The sequence below is a fragment of the Bombus bifarius genome, unplaced genomic scaffold (genome assembly GCF_011952205.1).
Source record: "Bombus bifarius isolate JDL3187 unplaced genomic scaffold, Bbif_JDL3187 scf7180000009145, whole genome shotgun sequence".
NCBI lineage: Eukaryota > Metazoa > Arthropoda > Insecta > Hymenoptera > Apidae > Bombus > Bombus bifarius.
Window position 1 is genome coordinate 1,374,825 of NW_022884930.1, and position 25,522 is coordinate 1,400,346.

General features: G+C 40.1%; 1 pseudogene; it reads left to right on the top strand.

Moving 5' to 3' along the window:
- The window catches only part of LOC117213971, a 108,331-nt pseudogene that overhangs the window by 36,121 nt on the left and 46,688 nt on the right, over nucleotides 1–25,522 (top strand).

A 25,522-nucleotide genomic window follows, 5' to 3' on the forward strand; every position in this document is an offset into this window, starting at 1 on the left:
CTACGAGATCGGTTCCTTACTGCACATCTACAGCTTCACGCGTGTTATAAATTGCGAATTAACCTGGTCGATTTCTATCGATCGGCCGATTTACGTAGACAGAAAGTAACCGTTTGACGTGGCAAATAAAGAAATTCAATTAATAAAAAAGAAGGTTAATTATCAAATTTTCCTCCTACGAACCGTATAGTTAGGTGCACTATGTCAGTTAAAAGTCAACCGTTAATTTACCTTCTATATCGTTCGATTGTTCTATAAATTAAAGCTTTCCATAATGTTTGTTATACTATCTATTATTTATTTAATAACGTCATTCCCTGTAACAGCAAAACGATACTTTACGTAATAAAGTAAATTATTTCAAAGAGTACAAGTTAGTTAATGAAGGCAAAGCTGAGGAGAAACTTCTACATCGAAGTGATCCATCATCTTAAATTGGATATAGCAATTTAAAATGCAAAGTTTTCCGAAGAGAAAAATTTTCTTTGTTACGAGCAAGTGGTCGCGTGTATTAATACATGATAGTGGATTATAAATTGACATTAATTGCAAGAAACCGTGTCCGTAGCTGCTATATAAACGCCAAAGTGTGACCTATTTTAAGCAAGCAGTTACAATAAATTAAAAGTTACGAGCAGAAAGCAATATTGGAAAAGAAGCCTGTTATCGACATTCATTGCATACGTTGTCTACCCTTGCATTAAACTTTACCACATTTACTCTGTAAGCATGCATTTCCGCCGTCTGTTTCTTCTATAAAAAGATAGCTCATCGGTCGTTTAATTTCGAAAAATATTTCTACGATAATCGATCAACGATAAACTCTAAGAAAGGAAAAACGGAGAAACATCTTTTCTTACCACAAAGCGTTAATTAAAGCGTTATAACCAGCATGACTAATTACCGTTATATAGAAAAACGTTCTTTTACCTGTTTCATGTTACAGAGTTGTTAATTTTGTTTACCTCGTTGATGGGTGTTCTACACGGTAAAGAAAATTCAAATTTTTAATTAAATATTTTTCTATGAGTTTCAGCCACCATTCGATGGTCCATGTAAAATTTTTAAGCTCTTCGATGGCAAACAATTTAGTTCATATTTAAATCACGGTGGAAGGTTTCGCGTACTCCCGAACGAACAATATTTATTCGTGAAATTTATTCGGAAAAGGCTCAAACAGCGAATCGCGATTAATTTGTTTCGTCACGAAACGAACGAAGCGAAAGAGAATTCAACTCGCGTGTTTACGCCAACTTTCTCAATGGGAATCCCATTCAAGCGATACACGAAACTCGCGCGAAAAAGGTGGCGCGATCGCTATTCTCTTTCCCATCGCTTTTTCATTGTCCGGAAATCCACATTCCATCTAACGGTCCATCGTTCTGCAAACTGCAAATCGAATTGACATCGAACAGCGAACCCCTCGTACTTACGCAAACTATATTTTCCCCCGTTTCTGAAGCTTTCGCGCCTCTATACGTGTTAATCCCAGAAATAAAACGTTTCGAGACACACGAACTTATTATACTGAGAATATAAATGACGGAATTTTGTGATAATTTCTGGAGAAACCTTTCAACTATTACGAAAAAGTTTAATCGTAAAACTGTTATGCGTATATTGGGTTGGCAACTAAGTGATTGCGGATTTTGTCATTGGATAGTACTGACAAAATCCGCATTCGTTTAGTTTTCTTAAATACTTAGACGCCACTTGCACAACATTCCCAATAGAATCTGGCATACACCAAGGTAGTGTCCTCGGACCCCTGCTGTTCTCCATCTACACTGCCGATTTACCAATATCAACAGAGATAACAATAGCAACATTTGCTGACGACACAGCGCTATTAGCTTGCCACGCAGACCCGATAATTGCTTCATCCACTCTCCAGCGATGTCTCGACTCGATGGAAAAAAGTGGTTTCATAAATGGGCCTTCGAAATTAATGAAAAAAAATCCACGCATGTAACGTTCACGCTCGGAAAACAAACCTGCCCCCAGGTCACCATCAACGATACAACAATTCCTAGCAAGGATACAGTCGGATACCTGGGCATGACCCTGGACAGGAGATTAACCTGGAAAAATCACATCACAGACAAAACGAAGCAACTCAAGGACAAACTCAAAACATTCTATTTGGCTCACTGGCCGACGCTCCAACCTAAGCACACAGAATAAAATTACCCTCTATAAGAGCGTAATAAAACCTATCTAGACCTACGGAATCCAACTATGGGGAACAGCAAGTAATTCCAACATTGAAATACTTCAACGCTTCCAATCGAAAACGCTAAGATCCATTATAAATGCACCCTGGTATGTCACCAACGAACTAATACATCGCGACCTCAAGATACCAACAGTCAAAGAGGAAATGGCAAAATATAGCGACAGATATAGCAAAAGAGTCAACAAACATCGAAACCCCCTAATCACTGGATTACTTGATACGTCGGACCAGATCCGCAGGCTGAAGTGACACTACCTGCTAGACCTAAACGCTAGATTCAATTAGTTATTTAAATTAAGCAATATTTACTTATTTATAATACTTACTTACAAATTATACTTATCTATAATAAGTATTAACTTATTATAAATATTTAGCCATGTCTCTTCTGCGCCACGCCAGAAAAAATTACTGAAAATTCTCAATGCGAGAATTGATTGTAAATATCAATAAATAAAAAAAAAAGTTTAGTTTCCAACCCAATATTTGATGTTACCGTAAAATCGGTATATGGGACGAAAATTTTCTAAGTCTGTTTATTAAGATATGTACAATTTTGTGTGCTAGCTTAGATTAGCCGCGTAGTAGTGACACACGTATATGAATATGAATGTATGTGTGTGCACAGCGTCTGGAAAAACAGACGAATGCAACTGTTTCGTTGACAGTGTGGTATGGAAGATGCTGAGACAAAGAGAGTGCTGAGATGCGTGCAAATGTATATCGACGAAGATCCTTGAAATCGTTTCTTAAATAAATCTAAAACTATTTTAATATGAATTCTAAGTGTAACCTTAGTGTTCCTTTACTTTTATTTCGGCGATTAAGATCCACAATTTTCAACACTGTTCCTTGAAATACGGCCGATACTGTCACTTTCCTATCCATTGGTGGAATCAAGTTACAGGGCAAAAATATATAAAAAGACACGACGAGATATTTCGAAAAAAGACGAATGATGCGTGAAATAATACTTTGTATTTTATATCATGTATTACGCGTATCGTATATACAGCGAAGGATCAAATGTATTTAGTTTACGTACGCCGATCTTAAATTACGCTTTATCTCTCTCGTCATCCCTTCATTATCCTGCAACTGATCGGCGGATACTGCTACATGAATGGCTGTCAGAAATTAGATCAAAGTGTTACAGTTTGGTTAGGATCACGACTGTGCGTGTCACGTTGTGGGTCTGTAACATGCCACATATTACTGGCCTCGTAATTGTAGCTTATGAGGCGCTCATGTAACAGTTCCATCACACATATCGTAGTACACGGTTTCTACGCGTACTCGGATGAAAACTAAGCTTCGAATAAAACGCTTTTGTTTCGTGTCTCGCATCTATTCTTTGTATAAATAGAAAATCGTCTCCCGGTCGTTTGTATTAGGTTGTCCGAAAAGTTCCTTTCGTTTTACAAGAAAGTAGTAGATGCACAATATTTTTTGTTTTATATTGCAGTATCGTGAACGAGGGACCTAGGGGGGTGTTCTGCGAATTATAAACAAGCAGTTGCTGAGCGTGTGCATGGTGGGGCTTAAACAGAAGATATAAGACAAAGGACAAAGAGTTGCTAAGAGACGTAAACGAATTAAAGGGAGTATAAGTTGAGAAGCCAGAGAGTGCGGATCGCGTTGTCGAGATAGTGTTGTTAGCGGTGTTGAGAGAGAGTTGAATCTGTGTTGACGAGAGTTGTTAATTAATTATAATACGTTGTTACGATTACTTCGTGTTAAATAACCATTGTTTTCTGTTTAATCCATTTATTATTAATAAACTGATTAATTATAGTAGTTACGATACTACAATATTATTTTATCGAATTACGATCCATTTTGTAGTAATAGAATAAAATGGATCGTACATAAATCCATAAAATAATATAAAATAAAAAATATTGCGCATCTATTATTTCACTTATAGGGAAACTTTTGGGGCAACCTAATAAAATATTTTCCTACCGTATATATTCCAACTGCGTTGCTTTTATCATTTCATTTGTATGATATAATTAATTAAATCCGACTGTAATAAATTTCCAGTCATTCGAAGAACGCTTCGATGGAAAATAATTACAACACGAATACTACGAATTTTCGTAGCCACTGTAGATGAGAAAAATCCGATCAGCGGTAACAGCGCGTCAAATTCGAATACAACGTTCGAAACAGATACAACATAATACCCTTCTTAAATACTAGGACACCTGGTTTTACGTAAAATCGGACAGTTGGCATAAATAATTAAGGAAACCATCAATCCGCCGTGATTCACGTAACTTGCTTTCGAATAATAATGGTGCTATTCAACGACCGGCGACATTTAGTATCCTCGAACCGGTTGCTTGCTATTCTGATAGATACGCTTGTCCACCAAATGCAGATAGGAACGTGACATTTAGCCGCAGATATTTCGAGTCGGTGATATTTCAACGAAGAATAGATATATAATCGATGCCCACGACTAGACAGGTCGAGTGCGAAACGTCGTTCTAAGATAAGACGCGTTGTTAAGTTTTTAACCGGTTGCTCGCCTCGTTATTCTCGCACGCGGTTTTCACTCTGTTGACCTATTCAACGATCCCAAAAAAGATGTTCGAGCCAGTAATTAAACGGATGAAACTGCGCTTATCCCTATACATTTCTGAATTTTCTTCAACAGTCGAGACGCTTTTCGCGCGACTCATTACGTTGCCAAGCGGCTGTGTTCTTCGCATGCTTTTTCTTTCGCTCTCTCTTTCAGCTGGTCGAGACGAAGCGATAAAGATCGGCACGACGATTAAACGAAGTCTCGTCGCTTCAAAATTTCCCGGATAAATGCCAGTTAATCTTCACGTAGGAAACGTAAAACGTCTTTCAACTATCGTTCGCCAACGCTGTCCGGGATAATTCGCTTCGGTCTTGCCGTTGCACGGATCACACGAACGAGATGTGATTGAAAAGAATAACTGTACGGAAAATTTCAAAGGAACGTTCGTTTAACGCGATTCTACTTCCGGTGTGTAAGCGCGAATTACATAAATGGCATTATATTAAGTATCGTTAACAGCTATAAGTAGCGACATGTTGGAATACAACGATATCAATCGCATGCAGATGAGGTGATTGATCACTAGCGTGCGTTCGTGAGATGCACCACGGCGGCTAGCGCGTGCATGCTCTTTCGAGAATTCGCCGGAAGAAGCGTGAGGATATGGATGGAACATTCTCGATGGGCACGTCGAGAAGCTACTAGAAGGTTCCGTGGCACGTGTGACGCCACACAGACACCCACACAGGTCGCACTCATTACTGCATAGAGAGTAGGGTTCTAAACCTTTTCAAGGGCCATGGGTCACTAAGCCAGTCAGTCTGTGAATAACTAGCCAACTGTCTACATTCCAGAACACACACTTATAATTCTTGTAATAATTGTTTAATAAATATCAGATTATATTATTTCAACACAAACATTGTGTCTTCCACAGGTTATTAATCTTAATTCCAAGATTAAATTCTAACACGCCAATTATCCCATGTTATCCATGATTAATCACGGTCGCTGTCTCTATTGAGATATGTATAATTTTGTGTGCTAGACTAGATTAGCCGCGTAGTAATGACGCACGTATGTGAATATGAGTGTATGCGTGCACAACGTCTGGAAAAACAGACGAATGCAACTGTTTCGTTGGCAGTGTGATATGGAAGATGCTGAGACGCGTATATCGACGAAGATCCAGGAAATCGTTTATTAAATAAATCTAAAACTATTTAATATGAATTCTAAGTGTACTCTTAGCGTTGCTTTACTTTTATTTCGGCGATTAAGATCCACAATTCTCAACAGTCTCTTTTCAAATGATAATTCTGGCGAATCTTTATGCTTCGGAGAAATTCAATCAAAATTTCCGTACGAGTCTCTCCGAAATTTAAGAAACCTGCAGATATCTTCTTCGATATTCTGATCTTAAACGATCTTTATTTCTGCCTTTAATTTGTCTGCATTCTACGCGAGGAAAATATATCGCGTCCCTTCTTAAACATCAAACGCAGTACACCGTGCGCTCTTGTTCGAGTCAAGCAATGCAAACTAGATAAGAGCTTGGACTTGGCAGTCGACATATCGTAACTCGTAGTAAGTAAATAACAAAAAGTTATGCAATTCTATAAGCAACTTTTCAAACGATCGTAGGATATATCGATACTCCGGCTAATTTCTAACCTACGATCCCTTAAATTTAAGATTGCAAAGGATCCTTTGCCCTGCATCGAAATATCGGCAGACGCATCTACCCCTGAAACCCTGATCCTTTCTCGCAAACTTTCTCGCGAACGTGTCAAAGGAAGAATAGGTGTTTCTTGGTCGGCGAAATTCGCGTCGATCTTCGACCAAGTTGCACGGAGTTTCAGCGATTTTTCGAGATGCCACGGGGATGAAAGGGATACGCCGACGACCTGGATGCTTGAATAGATCATTCTCGGTCGGGCTGCCGAATGTTCTGTACGGTGCATCGACGGATACTTCCATCTGTGTAGGGTGCATGCAATGGCGTGCATTCGTACTTTGATCACATCTCCGTTAGAATAGCTGCCGCCTCCTGCCGTCTCTCCCGTCCCTGTCCTCTGTTCGTCGCTTTACAAGCTTTGAATGATCGTGGCTTTTCGAAACGAGACTTTGACAGTATTTACGCGCTAGCGAAAAATCGTTTAGAATCGGCCGCTCGTGTCAAACGATGACGCGCTTGAAAAATTACTTGACCCAAAAGTTAATTTGTCGCGTTGATCGCGTCGTATCTAATGCATCACACTGACACGCGCAGTCGGATACAGATAGTGGAAATAGATATCGACGCAATTAAATACGAGCTGTTTAGAAAAATGTGAACGTTACATTCAATTAATCGGCAAATAATCTACGTACTGTAAGGATATAAAACTAAAAACGATAAATAAAACTAGCGCTGCTTCGATCGAACTTCATCGATGTCTGCTTCCATCGTCCGTCCACTAGCGCGTTTCTTCCCCGCTGTATTTTCATTTTGGTCTCAGATTCGCTCGACGATCAACATCCATACAGAGTGACTCGTGTCGCATCTTTACAGCAACAAGATTCGTTCAACCGTCGACACGAGCCTGTCTCGTAGCTGTAAACGTAACCGTAAATTCGATTCGAGATGCGGCAGCGAAATTGCATTCGTGTTCTCTAAGTACTGCACCGAGGAGCAGCTTATCTCGTATGGGATAGATCGTGCAGAAGCATGTGCGCGCAAGTAGATTGTCAGGGATTGCTGAAATTTTATACCGCGTTGCACGGTAAAGAGCGCAGTGGATTACACGCGAGAAGCTGGTGTTTTCCATTTGCATCTTGTGTAATTTTTCTTCGCTAACGAAATGCAAATTGACTGTCGGCTACAAATGTTTATTACGCGGATTAAATCGTACAACGAACCGACGTACCACGCGTATTACCGTTTCGTGAAAATATTCGTGAAAATCGTGTATCTCGCTCGACGATTGCATTTAATCCATCATTGCAGGCTTTCTGCCGATAATTCACGTTCATCTGGAGGGAATCGAGCCATAACTATGATCAATGAGAACCGAATCATACGCCAAACGCACTTCCATTCGCAATCCAAGTTATTATTGCATTCTCGACAACGTTATTACCAACTACGTGTGATTGCCTGTGTTAATAGTTATCTGACTATGATAAAGCGTTCTATGACGTAATTCATCGGTAATCGCGCCTTTCGCTATCGCCATATTCATCGTTTCGATAAAACGTTCATTCTATTTCCGCTGTCGACGAAATTGCCAAATAAAATTGTTATTTCGACGAAAACTTGGGTCGTTTTGATATTATCAACACGTTCGCACGATCTGTTACTTTGCATCGTTTTATATGTTACGGTATTTAGTTTACGAGCAGATTTCGTTTGAACGTAACGCAATGTCTGAAACGAATAGAGCAATTATACTTTGCGTGCCGATGTATCGAGTTTCGTATCAAATTTTACAAAATGAAAATATTCTAGTCTGACCTACATTTGTAAAATAATATTCCTATTGATCTGTACCGAAGCGGAAATGTACAGTTTTCATATCGATGCTTGATATATCGAACAAGCGTAACTCGTATTCGAGAAACCACAGATTGCGCGATCGATTAAATTAAACATGTGACAAGCGTTTGAAATATATATTTCCATTATCTTTTGGCCGTAGAATGCCATTTTTCCTTTTTTTTCCCTTTTTTTTTTCGATAAACCGGAGCAACGGTAAAAAAAATTTGCATCACAAAGTTGCGGCAATTTTTATTTCGTAGATAGGGAATATTTTCGCAAACGAAAAACTGAATATTTCGTTATGCGCATAAATTTCGCCTGTTCTTTTACATATTTTACGCTGCGCAAATATCCGCGCTCTACTAATTATTCCAGCTCGTATTATTTCCATCCGTCTCTTATCTCGATTTTCCAGAAGTCGTAGAAAGTCTTCATCGTGTAAATATTGATCCTCCACTCATTCCGGAAAATGGACAAACTAGCGTCGTTGGTGATCCAACCGAGTTCCGAATTTTCCCGCAGTTCTCGACCAACAGACTCGCCTCGGTACCGTATCAACTTCCTTCGTCTATTAAGATCAGCTGGCAAAAATCTTGCAAACACGCAGATGGCAAATATCAATTTCCAAGCCGCTTTCTCCACAAAGTACATAAACTGCGCCGCTTTTGGCGGGAACGCGCATTCATCGGATATTCGCTTCCGCGAATTTTCCTTTAGACGTTGAAGAAACACCGCGATGGCTACCGCTGTTGGACTTTCAAGCCGCTGTTTGGATTTCAGAGACAGCAAAACGGCTGGGATTGGGTTTCCGTCGGTGGCCCGGTAAAATCAACAGACGCCGCGAAATATCAGAAGCTTCGGGGGATGCGAAAACCGGAGGACGATGTCGATGAGACCGGCCTGGGGGCCCAAGTTGTTTCTCGTGCTGGTGACGACCACGATCGTTATCGGCAATTATCAGCGACATCGCGAGAGGACTCATTTGCGCGAGCAGCTCGTTAACAGCCACAAAGTCACCAGGAACGTCACTCGATTAGAAGGTAAGTGCTATTTAAACGCGAGCAATCGCTCGATTCGATAATTCAGTTTCGGACTATTCATGTTCGTTCGATTCGTTCATCGAACGTACGTTAAATTTTAGAAATTCTGTCGGCTTCGATTTTCCAAACTTCCATTTTATGTGCACCAGTTGTATCACGCGTCTCTACGTAAGAATCTTGAAACTCGAAATCCACGTGTCTTCGATATAGCGACAGCTTCTAATTCGTTTTTTTCTTCTCTTTGTCTTTTAGAAATATCAATTCCAATTGTCGAGAATATTCGCGTACGATGGGAACTCTTGTCGCGAGCAGTCGCGATATAGACGAAGTTTCCGCCAATTCGCTGTATTTGGACACGCAGAACTGATATTGTTACGAGCGAGAAAACGTGCGCCGAATACGCGTGTCAAAGCTACCTGGAAAATATTTCGCGAAGAAAACGACGCGTCGAGTAAAAACATCGCGCAAGCATAAAGCCAATCGTTTACAGACTCGTCGTTCTTTCGCAACTTCTTTCGCAACGGCCTAATCCGGTACAGTTTCTTGTTCGGCGATTTCAGTTTGGAAAAAATTCGGGGCAAACAACCGCAGTTGTAAACCGTGGCGATCGAAGCGACAGAGGCAAATAAAAGGATCGCTATATAGACGATAAGTTGTTCGTTCATTTAAAGCACTACTAATTTTTCTGCGGTCGTAAGTGGAACGTATGCAAGCCAGCTATACTATTTTGAGTCGTACTTTCGAGACTTTTTTCTAACCGTGCAACAAAAAACGAGCCACGCAACGGGACTAAAAAAGCACGGCAACGTATGTTTTACGTCTTTCCAAGCATTTTGTTCTTTTACCGTTCTCAATTTACTTCCGACCGTAACAAGAAAAGGCAAACAGAAAACGAAGGCACAATTAAAACACGCCGAGTAAAATTTTGGATAATTTTCCTTTTGGAAATCATATCGTTCCTGTACGTAGATTGCTCTTGTCCTCGAACATACGACAGCGTCGTATTCGAGCTATATAGATCGTAGTATCGTAAACTATAACGACTTATTTAAAATGAATGGATTGTACGGATGTTGATTAACCCCTTAACCTACGAATCGTAAATATTACGATTAGCCCGTAATATTTACGTTTGGCCCGATCATCGTACTACGGACTATGCCCGTAGTTGTAGGTTAAGGGATTAAACAGGAAACGATGGTTGTTTAACGTAAACTAAATACGATAACGTACTACAATTTAGACAACTCAATAGTTAATTTGCAACTCTCGTCACCACGGATCTGTGACAACAACCATACCCAAATCCACGTCATTCCATACTATCTGACAGTGAACCGTTAGGCTTTGACCTGACCTTTGCACGTGGCCCAACATTACACTTTCCTCGTTACGTAGGGCAATCAGGATCCTCTCCTTGCCCCTCAACACCCACAAACGCAACATATAAAAACCGCGAGCATTCGACCACGAGAGTAGTCTTGTGTACAGTTTTGGCCGTGATTCGAACAACTATGTCAACTTCGCTACTTCAATGTAATATTATACTTGATCATTTTCGCGAATAAAAGCCTACAAAATTATAAAAGCACAGTCAAGTTAAGTCATTGCTCAGCTACTCCTTTTTTATCATTAACTTTACGTGACAGATCCAACGCTCTCTCTCTCTCTCTCTCTCTCTCTCTCTCACGCGGACCACACTCTCTCGACAACGCAAATCGCACTCCCTGGCTTCTCCACTGACACTGACTGTTAATTCGTCTTTCTCCCTTAGCATCCCTTTGTCCCTTCGTCTTAGCCTCACCGTGCACGTGTTCCGCAACCGATCGTGGCCAGGATCACGTTGGCTTTTCTACGAAACTATTCAATCGAAGGACCGACGAACGTTAGTTTTTCTCACGTATGATGCTTCCCATTAGCAACTTTCTGTGGAGGGCGGCCAAGACCCTTCCTAGTCCAGCAACCCTCTTATTATTCGATCAGAAGCAACGTCTACTGCCCTCGTTTTCCTAACCAAAATTGTCATCAACAAATCCGATGGTCCCGTGCGCTAGACACACCCTCGCTAACTTTCCTCCGCCACAGCATCGTCACTGAACTTCGCCTATTCTTCATCTTTAGAATAGTCAACGTCTGTTTACCGGGTTTCTACCCTTGAATCGATCACTTGCGTAACATACATACGCATCAGCGTAATTATCTTCTTTACAAAGTTGTTGGAATAAACCTTAATTTATACCTGTTAATTCAGTGTAAACTCGATCGAACCAGCCCTATTATCGTAACAGAAATAAGGAGATCGATCAGTTCGTGGCGTCGATTATTTAATCGTAACGGGAATTTACGAGTCCCGTTGACGTGCTTCCTCGCGATCGCGTCTCTACGCGAATGATCCAATAAACAGTTATAAAATACTTTTCTTCTATCGTCCTATAGCTTTAGCAAGTACAGTGAATTTTGCAAAATTCTATCTTCTTCATTACCAAACTAGTTACCGTTGTGCAAGGCTGTTTAATATTTATCGATACCGCCAACTCGTAACTCGCGACTCGTAACGTTTCAACGTGTCTAACGAAAGAAAAGCTCGATCAAAGGAAAGCTGCACGAAGACGAGTTGTTGTAATAAAAAAAAGGAATAGACAGTCGTAAAAGCAATTTCAGGATGTCGAGCGACACGTCGAAGGCCGAACAGGAGCGGACATACAGCCAACTTTGATTTCTGGGTACGCGGCTAAAGTATCGAGCCACGATGAAAAACGAGTGGCAACGTCATGGCGCGTCGTTTTCCATGGCGTCGACGCCGTTCTGCGTCCGACGCGTACGTTCCGCCGCCTGATTCACGAGTTTATCAGTGACTTACCTGCGGGAAAATTCGCCGTCAGATTGTTTCGCGTTTCAGCCGCCAGACTGAGCGACAACGATGAAAATACGCTTCAACAAACTTCTTAACCCGTTTGCACCTCCGAGTGTTCGCACGTTCTCCGGGCGTTAGCTTCGTTTCGAAATTTTTGTTACAGACAGAAACGCTTCGGACAAATCCACGTGGAATTTTTATTATTTGCGAAAGTTTCTCGTAAAGGGTTTTCTCCAACTTTCTTCTGAAACAGTCGCTTTTCAGAGAAATTCTGCGCAAAGTGAACTGCCGATACGGAAAACTTCTACTTGCGAGTTAATTTTTCGCGGAGAAAATGAAGATGAGAAGTGGGTAGAAGAAGCTGGAGGATTTGAAACGAAACGACGGCTTCAATGGAATATTTGCGTGGGATATTAAACTTCGATGTTCAAAAAATCTTCTTCGGTTAAAATGTCCTACCTAGCGTTGCGAAATCGAAGGAAACCGAAGTTCCGTCGTTTTCTTCTTCATTTCCATTCTTTTCTTCGTTCGAATATTAAATAAAATATTCAGTCGCTATCTCGTAACAATAACCTTAGCAGCGTTATCGTAACAATATGATCTTGTAATCTTTAAAAGACAGAAAATACGCGGTAGGAAATGTTTTAACATCGAAGTATCTTATAAAACGAAGAAATGCCAAATAGAATGTTTCAACTAAGACGTAGCAACTTCGGTCGTAACACGACAATTTCTCCCTATCTGATTCTATTTCGAAATAAAATTTATTTCAGGAGAGAAGAAATACTAATTGAGGAATCATCGAGATTTACGCGCTATTTAGTTCGATCTCTACCGAGAAACATCTATGTCGCGAATTCGTTCTCCAAACATCGTTACATCGAATTAAAATCGCTTTGCAGGCCATGCGTTACGAAGAGCGTTTGCAGAGTTACCAGATCTCCTATTATGCGAACATTTTCAAGTAATGGAGAACAAATACGGGGAAAGCCAATGACGAAGAGGACGCGTTTAAATACGCTTTTGTCGAGAAGCGGATCGTCTCTTTCCTTTTCCAGGGCGAATTATTTTACTCGTTTAATCCCATTTCGTAGCCTCGTTTGCCGCCTCGTCGTTAAAGCATGACGTAACTCGCGAACCAGACTTGCATCCTGACGAATATATTTACGATTTTATTCCTTTACAGAGTTATAAATCGTACGATTGATGTCTGTAGAGGCTTGGAAGGAAGAAAACGAGAGACAAACGAACGAAGGACAATTTTGTTTCGTTTTAATTATCTGCCGAGTCGAACATTGTCATTCATCGCGTGAAAAAAACGGCGCTAGCTGTGTCGGCGAAAACTAAGTACATATAATTAACTGTTATTTAACGCCCCGGAATCTCGTTACGAAGTATCGCAAATTAAAAAAGTTTTTCGCGATATTGTGCCTTGCGTATTGTTTTCGTTTAGTTGCGAAGTTAATAAATCCACGACAAATTGAAGCGAAAAATCAGGGGAAAATGTACCGCTTGCAGATGCTACAGGTGCGTCATCGAAAGTCATAAATTCACGTCAGCTTTGCTTAACTGGACAGGTGGAACCAACTATGTATCCATCTACGTCGTCGTAAGTGAAATTCATAGTTTCAATCTTATGCCTTCAACAACATATTTCGATAGATATCCTCGGTAATCGTAATTTTTCCAACGATTTCTATAGGCTGGTCAATTATCCGAATTCTTGTTTGGGCGATTGAAATTCTTACGCGTCACGCTGTCGTTTACGACGCTCGGATTCGATTAGTTGAACTATTCGAGCAACGACGCGTCTCTCCTAGTTCGTCATTGTCTAAAACACTGTATAATGAAACATCTTGCGTCTAGTAATTGCTCATAGCGAATCATTGAACCAGATTCAATCTACAAATAATTACATACTGCAGCTGGTCCCCATTGTCGTGATGGAACAAAACAGACGCAAGACAATCCTGTCTCGTTACACAGAGTATTCAGACTTAGTAATAATCGCGTAATATTAGTAATAATTGAAATTATATCGATGTACGAGAGTGGCGGTAATATCCTCAAGAGACACATTCAGATTCAAGAGACACATTCAGATCGATTAAGATCTCGACTTACGATCGTGTGCTTATGAAATTACAGCGCCCCTTTAGGGTTGATCGCGAAGTTCGACATATCAGGACGTCGGAATTGTACTTCGTATAGATAATTAATTAACACACATGTTACTACGCGTATTTCGCTTTAGAATATTCCAATTTCATTCAACGGTGCTGAAATATTTGCTTGCAAATACCTTCGACGATGAGTAACGGATATCCAGAATCGCAGGTTTATAGAAACAATAGAGATTTGGCTTGGAGCAGTCGATTTTCAAATTTTTCTAAAATGCAACGTTCGAGGACCAAACGGGAGAAACGCTTGTTACTACGTGTATTTCGCTTTAGATTATTCCAATTTCATTCAACGGTGCTGAAATATTTGCTTGCAAATACCTTCGACGATGAGTAACGGATTTCCATAATCGCAGATTTATAGAAACAATAGAGATTTGGCTTGGAGCAATCGATTTTCAAATTTTTTTAAAATGCAACGTTCGAGAACCAAACGGAAGAATGATACTTTGGGAAATTTCTTTAACAAGATACAATACCATGCTACGATATTTGGCTCTGCCATTGTCGACGTTACATCGAGCAATAGTTGATGTATCGTTTCTTGCGACGATTACCGAGTCTTCGGTTCTTTGAAAAATCTTCATTCGTTTTAATTTCTATTCCGTTATTCGTGGTTCTTGTTTAAATAACTGTTCGAAGATGCACGTTCGCCGAATTTTATACTTTCACGCCTTTGCATAATGATAATACTTGCACCGATTAATGTACCTTCGTTTGTCTACGCTTTCGGGGAAGCTTTTAGTCTTCAGGTTCGTCAGATCGATGGAGTATCTTCACGGATCAGGAAAGTTCATCGGTAGATATTTTACGGTAGAATAACGGCCCGGGCCGCGCAATTAAGTGCGCCACGCCGGAGAATCTACGATTCCGTTTTAATATAATAAACGACGCGTGGGGATAGGAAGTCGAAGAGTAAGGAAGCGAGCACGTTTAATTACCAGCTCCCCGGGAGTTGATCAATGTACGCGGCTAAGCTCAGAAACCGAGTCGAACATGGCGGTGATTCGTCTAGCGGGAAAGTTACAGCCAACTTTCTTGCCGCCCAACTATTCGAACCTACGGCCACCGGAACTTTCGTTTCGCAGCCGCCTTTTACGACATAACTCCATCGACCGACCACTCCGCCACGGTCCATGCTAAATAAACGCGGTTACTATCCTTACCATTGCTGCTGGCTGCTTAATTTTCTATCTCTCCCCTAGTTCGGTCTTTCTTTTTCTCTTCTTTCCATTTTAAACTGTAAAACAGAGTACGTAAGGCGAAACCAGCGACAAACGGGTCATCTAAATATCTAAAAATAATCCGGGAAACGGAAATTTTTCACCGTTGCGTGTAATGCTCTTGAAACAGCGCAACTGTCTTGACAAATTTTTTCGTACGAGAAAAAAATGAAGCGAATGTGCTTACGGTCGGGGTCAAAAATAACACATGTAGGTTTTATTTAAATATTATATACTCTTTTGATTTCTGTAGTGGTAGTGTATGTTGTACTTGGATTCCCTTATCCTTTTCCCTCTCTCTTCTGTTTCTCTCTTTCTTCTTTCTTCTATAATTTGGCCTGCTGTCATCCTTTCTTGCTCCTCTCTTGCTTCTATCTGTGTCCCGCCTTTTCTCACCTCTTCTAGTCCCTTCTTTCTCTTCCTTGCTCCTTTCCCTTCCTGACCATTCCTTCATGCACTCCTTTGCTAATTCCTTTTTTGATTCTAGGGCTTTCTCTTCGTACCTCGCTGCTCTTTTTAGTGCTTTTTCTTTCATTTCTATTAATTTGCATTCCTCTACCAGTATATAGTTTGGTGTTGTCATATCTAAGGGCAAACGACAAGGAGCAGGCACAACAAGGAGGCTAAGGACCAAAGTGGCAGTAGTTTTTAGTCATTAATTGATAATTTATAGTTCCTAATGCTCAGTTTTTAAAGATGTAAAACCGAAAGTTCGTCCAAAACCGAAAGGCACGGACTAAACAATAATAAATAAATAATAAATACTCTTCTGGTTCAGATTATGTAGCAAATAATTGAGAGAAGTATGTACAGTTTTGTGTAAACGAGTCATATTTAACGAAACTTCGTCGACACTTGTTTCCTCTGTTTGTTGCTTATCTTCGTCTCCGACTGTATCCGTATGTACGTTCCGTTTCTCGTGACTCACCCTATATACGATCAAGTCGAAAGCTAACTGCCCTATCGTTAGCGTATTTCACTGAGATTCATAAGGTTGAAGAGAACAATATTACAGCAACTTTTCAAACAAACGATGAGAAAAGTTGAAGAAAATGGCTGGAATTTATTCGGAGTAACTTTGCGGATAAATAATTGAAAAGCGTTGAACGCGTCCGAGTGTCTGCTGGAATTTCCAACGGTGAATTAGTAATTTCGCGTTCATCTTCGAATCATTTGCCTTCTTGTTCACTCGCTTTTTATCATTAAAGGGAATCGAAGCGAGAATAAGAGTTTCACGGTACTTGAAATGGCAAGGGATTTAATTTTACTACATGAGCCTGCCTTTAATTTGCAAAAGTTATTAGTCTCGCGGAAATTGACGAGCAGTAACTGCTGCGAAGATCGTTTTCGAGAAATTCGATTTATAACCCAAGTTTCAGACTGTGTTTTAATCGCAGCAGGATCTTAAAGCAACGCCATAATCGATAACAAGTATAGCAAGTGTATCCTATAGGAATAATCGTGTCGTGCGTGTAGATATTTAAAAGCGATACGATCTCTTCAAGTATCGTTAAAGCAAATCGTACGATTTATCGTATCGATGATTTTTAAATATCGTTGCGAAGAATCTTATTCTTTTATTATCGACGATCGAAGGAATTGTAAAATTAAATCTCGTCTTTTCTTTCTGCTCCGAACGTCTAGCGAATAAATCAGGTTGTTTTGTCCATTTTGGAACGACGTTTATAAGAATATTTGCTGAAGAAAAATCATAGCCCAGGTCATTTCGATCTAAAGAAAAGTCTAAGGGAAGATTATGTTTCGTAATAATCTCGTTTCGGCAGGGATTGGTCCCTTGTTGTTGGGACTTCTTTACAACTGGGTGGCAAATAAACTGCGCAGAACGGCGAAAGCTCGCGTGAGATGTGCCGTAAGATCTGTAAGCTACGTCGTGAAAAGTTAGAGATAAGTGGATAGACAGATACGAGGAGACAGAGAAAAAGGAACGACGTTAGGATGGCAGCGAGACGAATTGTAAAGACATTTTATGTGGTTCCGCCTTTGCGACCGGCGCGCCGAAAGGCAAAGGCTACACGTCCTATACCCTCTGTCACGACTCAACTGGTATTTCCTTCAATCTGGAGCGCAGGATTTTCCTGAAAATTTGTACGTCGTTGCATAGGTCGTATCGGAAACTTTCGTTACGCGAAAAAGTATTTCGACTCAAACTTTTATCGCTACGCGTCACAGACTCCTTCGGTCCATTAATTCTGTCGATACCGTTAATTCTACTTTTAAAGCACCTCTGCTATCGGCTTTGTTAAAAGGCTTACAGAAGCTTCAAATTTTCGTAATTCACGGCAGACTAGATTCCGTATCATTAGCGAGTATTTAAGGAATGCTGAAATAATTAATTAACCGTACACTTTTCTATATTCGTCGATCGAAGCAATTAGCGTTCCATTATTTATTACAGACCGCTGTTAGTGCGAATTTAGCGTTACGAAATACAATGTAGAAAGCGCGTGTATGTAAATTTTATTGATATACACGTTTATCAGTTTATGTTGTGTGCGTGAAACGTTTCGTAGCGAGATAAAGTCCCCAGAATATTACAATGCTGCTTTCATCCCACTTCTCGTGTTTATTACGGGTTGAAGTGCACTTGAAAATATTAAAAAGTTGCGCTCGTAAAAGGGAATTATATTTACAGCGTGAAGAATAATTACGCTTAAAAAATCAAGTAACGTTAAACTAGCGATCGTATCTTCTTCGTAACGATATTATCGTGGTATAACGTGTATCAGGTCGTCCGAAAAGTCTCTTTCCTTTTTAGAAGGAAATGGATCAACAACATTTTAGTTTTATATTTGTCGGAGATGTAGGGACAACGGGCCTTTCTTTTGCAATTTTGGCAGGATTCCCAAAACTTTGGTCTAAACTATTCGTTATGTACTTTGGTCTAAACTATTCGCTGTACTTAAATAATAAAACTAAAAAGCAGCAGTTGTGATACGATTTGATTACGTTTGCCCGAGATTTGTGACAGTGGGCTTGGGCTCCAGATGAAACGACTGGTCGCCCAACGTAGCCACGGTCACGGCACGAACGTTTTACTTAACAGTAGAAGTACCAATATCGAAGGACACACGCTGTATTAACAAACAAGCCCCGAGGCAGGAGCTGTGACGGCTTCACGCGGGCCTGCCTAATAACGGCGCCTGGAATTTTGTCGATAACCCCGATCAATACGCAATTGACAAGTGTGATCGTGTCGGTCTTTTATTCTTATGATCTCCTTGGAGAGTTTACTCGCAACGTCTGGTCAGGGAGTCTGAAAGATACACAGTTAACGTGTGTCACAGCTAACGTTACTCTGAGTTTCAAAACATATTCGATTGTACAAAGAGTTATCCCGTTGACCGTGGATTCGTTCGAACCTAAGAATATTGTCTTTACTTTAAGAGTGTCTAATAATCATGTTAAATTGTTAAACCCTGTTAAATCAACACTTGTACACGTAATTGTAAACATAAACCTCGTTGAACAAATACGATGGCTTGTCCTAACGAAGGTACGCAACGCGCCCCTAAAACTAGCGCCAACCCAACAAACCCGACATATTATTCTATCTAATTACGTACGATCCATTTTGTTCTATCAAGATAAAGATCACGACGTTCGATAGATCAGCTTTCATTTTTGTTAGAATTTAATCTTAAAGTTAAGATAAATAATCTGTGGAAGACACAATGTTTATGTCGAAATAATATTAGGTGATATTTATTAAACAGAATCACAGAACCAAATATGTTTAAAACATAAGCGAGTGATATGGTATAATTAACAAAGTGTACAGGTAAAGAATTTATGGATTGCTGACAGTCGGCCAGTTACTCTCAGACCGACTGTACGTAGCGAACCATGGTCCCTTAAAAGATTTTCAACCCCACTCTCTATACAGTAGTGAACATGACCTGTGTAAGTGTCCTGTTGAAATGCCTGTGTAGATGTCTGTATAAGACTATTTGTGTCTATGTGTGTAATATCGTTGTATTCCAACAATTTTTGCACAAAGATGCGTCGTTGTAAAAGACGTGTCTGTCAATAAAAGAAAGACACTTTTCGGGCAACCTAATATAATGAGTCATATACTGGGTGGAACTAACGATAGGAGAAACTAATGGTATGAGAAAACAAGTATACTTGAAAGCTAGAGCGTGCTTTAATAGTTGTCGGTAGCAGATAGTATCGGGATAAACGGCGGAGAAGTTAATTGCCGTATAGAACGAGGGTTTAATACGAGAAACTTCCGAGCGGAAAAGTTCTCTCTGAATGAACAATTCAGCAACCATTTTTCTCCCGACGTGGAATTCCATCGCAGACGCTGCCTTGATGCTGGTTTCGTAGAAAAAAACGAAGGAAAAGAAATGTACGACACGGGAAGAACAAGCGATCAAACGCGAAACGAAATGTACCGAGTGTTTCCCGCGATCGAGCCAAGCCATAGGCGTTCGAACGTGGAGAAAAAGTTTCGCCAAGCAAAATTGAATAGTTTCGAGTGGTGCGTCACAAGTCGCGCACGCTTTTTCCCAAAGTGCAGAAGTCTGAATAACTTTTCGATGTTGCTCTCAGCTTTTACCATTACTTTTTTATATACCGATCCACGCGTCTTTTTATTCCGCGTAAAAAAGAGTATTCAGAACTAAACTGAAAACCGATTACCGAGGAAACTGGTGATCGTTTTCACGCGCAACTATCATAGGAAGAAAAATACGCGTCGGTTAGTCTAGTAATTTAAAAAATGCAAGTAATCTCGGATTCTTCGAAACGCATCCAGTGCCGAGATACGAGATACGATGCATCGTACGAGAGAATTTCGTTTAATCCACTGCGATTTTCATCTATTCTTAGCGATATTTGTAATCTTGGCTTAGCCATATTAACAGCAGCCTGATTTATCGATTTTATCAAAAATTTATCGACTCTTCCGCGTGAGTTGAAAGGAGATCGACTTGAAACATACGTCGTTAAATAATTGGAAGTGTGACGATATCGTTAAGGAGGATAAACGTGCCTCGTCTGGTTTTTCGGTGGCGGAACGAGTTACTGTCGAAATCTCGTTGAAATTAATCGTCGCGTGGAACGACGCGGGACAATCGTGGTCAGATACGACGAGCGGAAACGTTTGCCACGATGAATAATTCTGAAATCGTGGCCGTCTGAATACGAGCATCATCGCCCTTATTCAACAGTTAATCACTTTGCTTTCGCGAGCGTTACGTGTTAACGCGACCAGGATGGAATTTCAACGAATGAGAATGAAAGCTGATTAAGCCTGGTCCGCTTAGCGAAAGTAAATTGTATCGTTTAACGAGTTTCGTTCCACGGGCTTTCCGCTAATCGGTCGAGATTTCTCCACGCCATCGTTCTACTTTACGTTTTACTCAAGATTTTACACGTGTTTCTCGATGAAACCAACCTACGTTACTCTTATCACCCGGCGTTTTATCGCAATAATTTGTGCCGCGGTTGCTCAAACTTTGTAGTCGAGGGTTAAGGGGGTGTCCTGAATTAGAATGTTCTAAAACAGCGTTCTTTTATGATTTTTTTTTTTTAGAAGGGAAAGACTAAAAAAAAAGGCAGAAAATAGCATGACATTAAAAATTTTGACGGGTTTAAAGGAAAATGTGTTTTATGAAAAGAAAAAATAAACTTTAAGGTGCTATAAGAATTACTTAAATAAACCTTTAGACGAACTTTTTTAGTTCATCGAGAAGAAAAATATATGATAATTTAATCCTTTCTTGGCTTTTTATTTCGGTCAAGAATTACGAGGTGGATCTTTCACGCCGATTGAAAACTGTCAGCCCATGAAATAGCCTTAGAAATCTGTCATAATTTCGTTTTTTACTTTAGAAAGAATTTGTTTGTATTCGTTAAATATATATAAAACCATAGCTCAAAATTCAATAACTTCGTTTCTTTCTTTCCCTTCTAAAAAAAAAATCACAAAAAGACGCTGTTTTAGAACGTTCTAATTCAGGACACCCCCCTCAACACGTTTATTACCACGCTAATTCTACGTGTACACGTGCGTTGTCCTAGAAGCGTCAGTCGATAGATCGAAATATACGACATTGTTTGTTTGTCGCAAAATATTATATCGTATTTGCGCACTTTTGTCAGTCAATGTTGCGTAAATGATTCGCATTGTTGAAAATTTCAGCCCATGAAATTTATTTCGTTTTGATCGTTCTGCGAAATTTAATAACGTAGTTCACCGACGAGTACCGTGCCACTCAACTTGTTAATATCGAGAGAATATTATACAATGAATTCGTTATATTATTCCAATTGAGCGTATAAACGATGGAACTTTAAAAATACGTAAAATATCGAAAATATTCGCGTCGGTGTTTAACATCGTCTGTACAACGTACGTACGCAGCATAAATTCTGATATTGAAAACTGGACTCTCGACTGGCTATTTTCCATCGTAACGATCAAGACACGTTTCATCGCCCCTTTCGTTCGTCGACTGCTCTTTCGACGATAACAACGAACGGCGAGTAGCGATTCATCGGTTAAACAGATCCACGGCGTATAACGGTGAAACGCGCGAACCACGTTGCGCTAACGAGAAATAGATTTTGCGAAGAACGCGGAAAACGTCGTCTGGTTAACGATCGTCATCGAAATAACGGCGGATTAAAGGGAAAGCGAAATTATTCGCAGATCGTTCGATAACCGCGATTGAATGACGTTGAACCCCCTGTCACTCGGTTTCAGGGGGCACTGGAAGAGATATTTCGAAAAGAAGGATGCCACGATGGCTAAATTTTAATTGCAGATCTCTCGATGTCGACCAACCTCCTCGACGAGTGATTCCAATTAATTCGGTATTGACCGGCCGTGAAACGAAGAAAGAAAATCACGTTGCGCTTTGATCCGTTTCTCCGTCGATTAGATCGTCGGTAGGAACGCGACCGACGTTCGCAATTAACCGAGCGGACGTAATTAAATTCACGATGATGAAGGAAAGGAACGACAGATTTTCGTTGATACGGTTAAAAGCCGCGTTAAATTCCGTTAAATAGATCGAAAGGTACATATCGGATCGAGTTTGTAAAATTAATCGCTGTTTGTTCAAATACACAGCTATGGAGAACAAAGGTAGTTCGCGGTTAACACGGTAGAATAATTGAGAAAGCGTTGAATACGCGGACAATAAATATACAGGTGATTTCTACGTTTGTTCTCTCGCTCTGGTTTGTCTTTCGTTCGTAACTGAGCTTAATGAAATCGAAAAATTAAGTTCCCGTGATATTTGGAGAAGCTGATATTAAATTTATTACATCAGTTTTATTAATATCGAGGAACGATGATTATAATTAATTATGAAACGACAATTAGCGATTAAGAGAGGAATGAAAGAGAGTTTTGACACGGAAAGGAAATGAAATTCAACGATGCGATGTTAAAAGGTGTAATTCCTCTGTTTCGAGGAATTTTTGCCCAAAACGATTCTTACTTCGAGATAACTTTCATTCCTCGCTCGTCGAAAATCGGTCTGGAAGAAAGCTTTTCTCAAATCTACTAAGTGTAAAATAATTTACCGGCTTGACCCAAATTTCCCTCTTTTCTCTATGGCGGAAAGTAGGCCGCGGACAGAAAGGAAAATTATACGACATCGTGTACTTGAAGTTTTTTTGTTGGTACTCCCCGGATCTGTATAATAAAGCGAAGAAAAAGAATATGGCATTTCAAAAGTTCCTTACGTTATCGACGTAATATCGATCGTGAATAAGCCTCTTATAATGCGAACAGATCTTCATTTTACGATATACAATTTCTTTAAAATTATTACGAATTTTTTACAAAGAATCAACACACACAATATATATTTCTTTCGTAGAAATACATTTAACGCGTACGAGGACCAAAGGTGAAGAACACGATAAGACACGTGTCTCGTATTATATAAAAAACAATTTTAAAATTCAGTATGTCGTCCAACAACATCACGTGAAAATTATGTTTCGAAAATGGGAATATTTTTAAAAGCCAACCTATCATATCTTTCCCTTTATATCGAAACGATGTTTAACACTTTGACTGCCACGACTGGCCACGGTTTCAAAGTTGACTGGCCAAAGTTGACAGTTAGGGCATTTTGAATATAACCAATAAATGGAAGATACTTTGAAAGAAAAAGTGCCCCATCGAACGATTAAACATTTTTATTAGAACATCGATAAAAAAAAATGAGAACAGATCTTGCATCTAACGGTGCACCGTGTTAAAACACTTTAAACGTAAATGTGGCTCGTCGATACAATCTGGACGATAGGTGGTTACCTTTTTTGGTCCGATTCTTAGCAATTTTTCATCCCAACTGTTTAACATTTTTTTTATACCACTCTCTGCAAAATTTTCCTGCCAGATACGCTTGCCCTTCTTTCTTCCGCGTTTCGCGTCGCGATCTTTGTCGAATAAGTATATTTCACGGCTCTGGTGAATGGCACCGTGTAAGGTGCATTTCCAGTGCCATTCTAAAATCCGATAACTTGATTTTTGTTTTTGTCGCTCGTTTATGGAGTATCGTCGCGTTTGAAATTGACGTATTTAACGATAACTAAAGCTAATTTTATATACCACTCGAGAGTTCTTCTATGTGGCGTAGAATACGCTATCGTTTGATCTGATAAATCTACGGCACATTTTCCTCTGTTGTGATCTACCACTACCATTGATTTATCGCAAACATAATTTTTTTTTACCTCTACCATTTCAGCCGAATGTTTCGTCGAAATTATAAAAATAATCCTAATACTGTTTACTAATATCTTCTACGCGTTTCGACTGTATATTCTGCGCGTTTTGCATACGACGAAATATCGAGTGCGAATGGATTGTCGAAATAAACGAAGCCTCGTTACGATATGTCGCTATCGACTGTTACCAAGGCGCCACGGTGGTCAGCCGTGTCCACCAATAAGATAAACGGTCCATCGAGGAAGAACGTTGTCTTATATCTTCGATTTGTTATTATTTTTATATGCTTCGAATAATAAAAATACTCCCGTGGCGTCCTCAGCGAAACGTGTGATTTCGATTTTAGTCAAAGTGTTAAGAAATATATTCTAGAAATATTTCCAGCAACGAATTCCTAACGTGTATTACCATCGTTCTTAACGGAATTTTGCAACGGAGTATATAACAAATAAAGTTTGACTTTAAATCTAGAAGATGCTTAAAAACATCGATTTAACGGAATTTCTAATTCTTTAACCAACCGCTAAATTCACGTACTAGATCCTCGTAAAACTTGCGACGCACTGCTGGTTACGCGTTCACCCGGCGATAGGAACAAAATTCGTTCGAACGAAACTAACACTCGGTTAGAACTGGGCTTTCGGCGTTCGCTACTTATCCTTCCACAGGTGGATCACAGAGACGAAACATAGACCCACTGCAACGGTAGTAACGAGCAGTGTGGCAAATGAAATTGTAACGTTAGGTCAGGACTGGATGGTGTGGACGAGTCGCGTGCTACGAGCCGCGCCGCGCCGTCACCTGCGCCCACGCATGTATGCAAATCGCGTGCATGAGACCGTTCGCTCGACTACAGAGTGCCACTCGACCGTCAGAAATATATCGGCGCTGGCATGCCACTTTCCACGCCAGAATTTATCCGAACGATGCGTGCAGATACGCGTGATTTGTCGCCTCATCGAGCGGAAGTTGTTGAAGCGGTTAACCAAGCGAAATTCCGCCACGATATCTGCCAAATTGCCCACACCTCTACGTTTATCGTGGAAATCGTCGAAGTATTTTAATCGTTTTCCCTTTGACGGTCCACATTTTTGTAATTCTTCCTTCTTCGTTTAATTTTTTCTCTTTTATTTACCACATATTCCTTGAGCAAAATTTATTCTATCGGCTCATGAACATACGTATACACAGCGAGGAATAAAAATATCGACCAAATC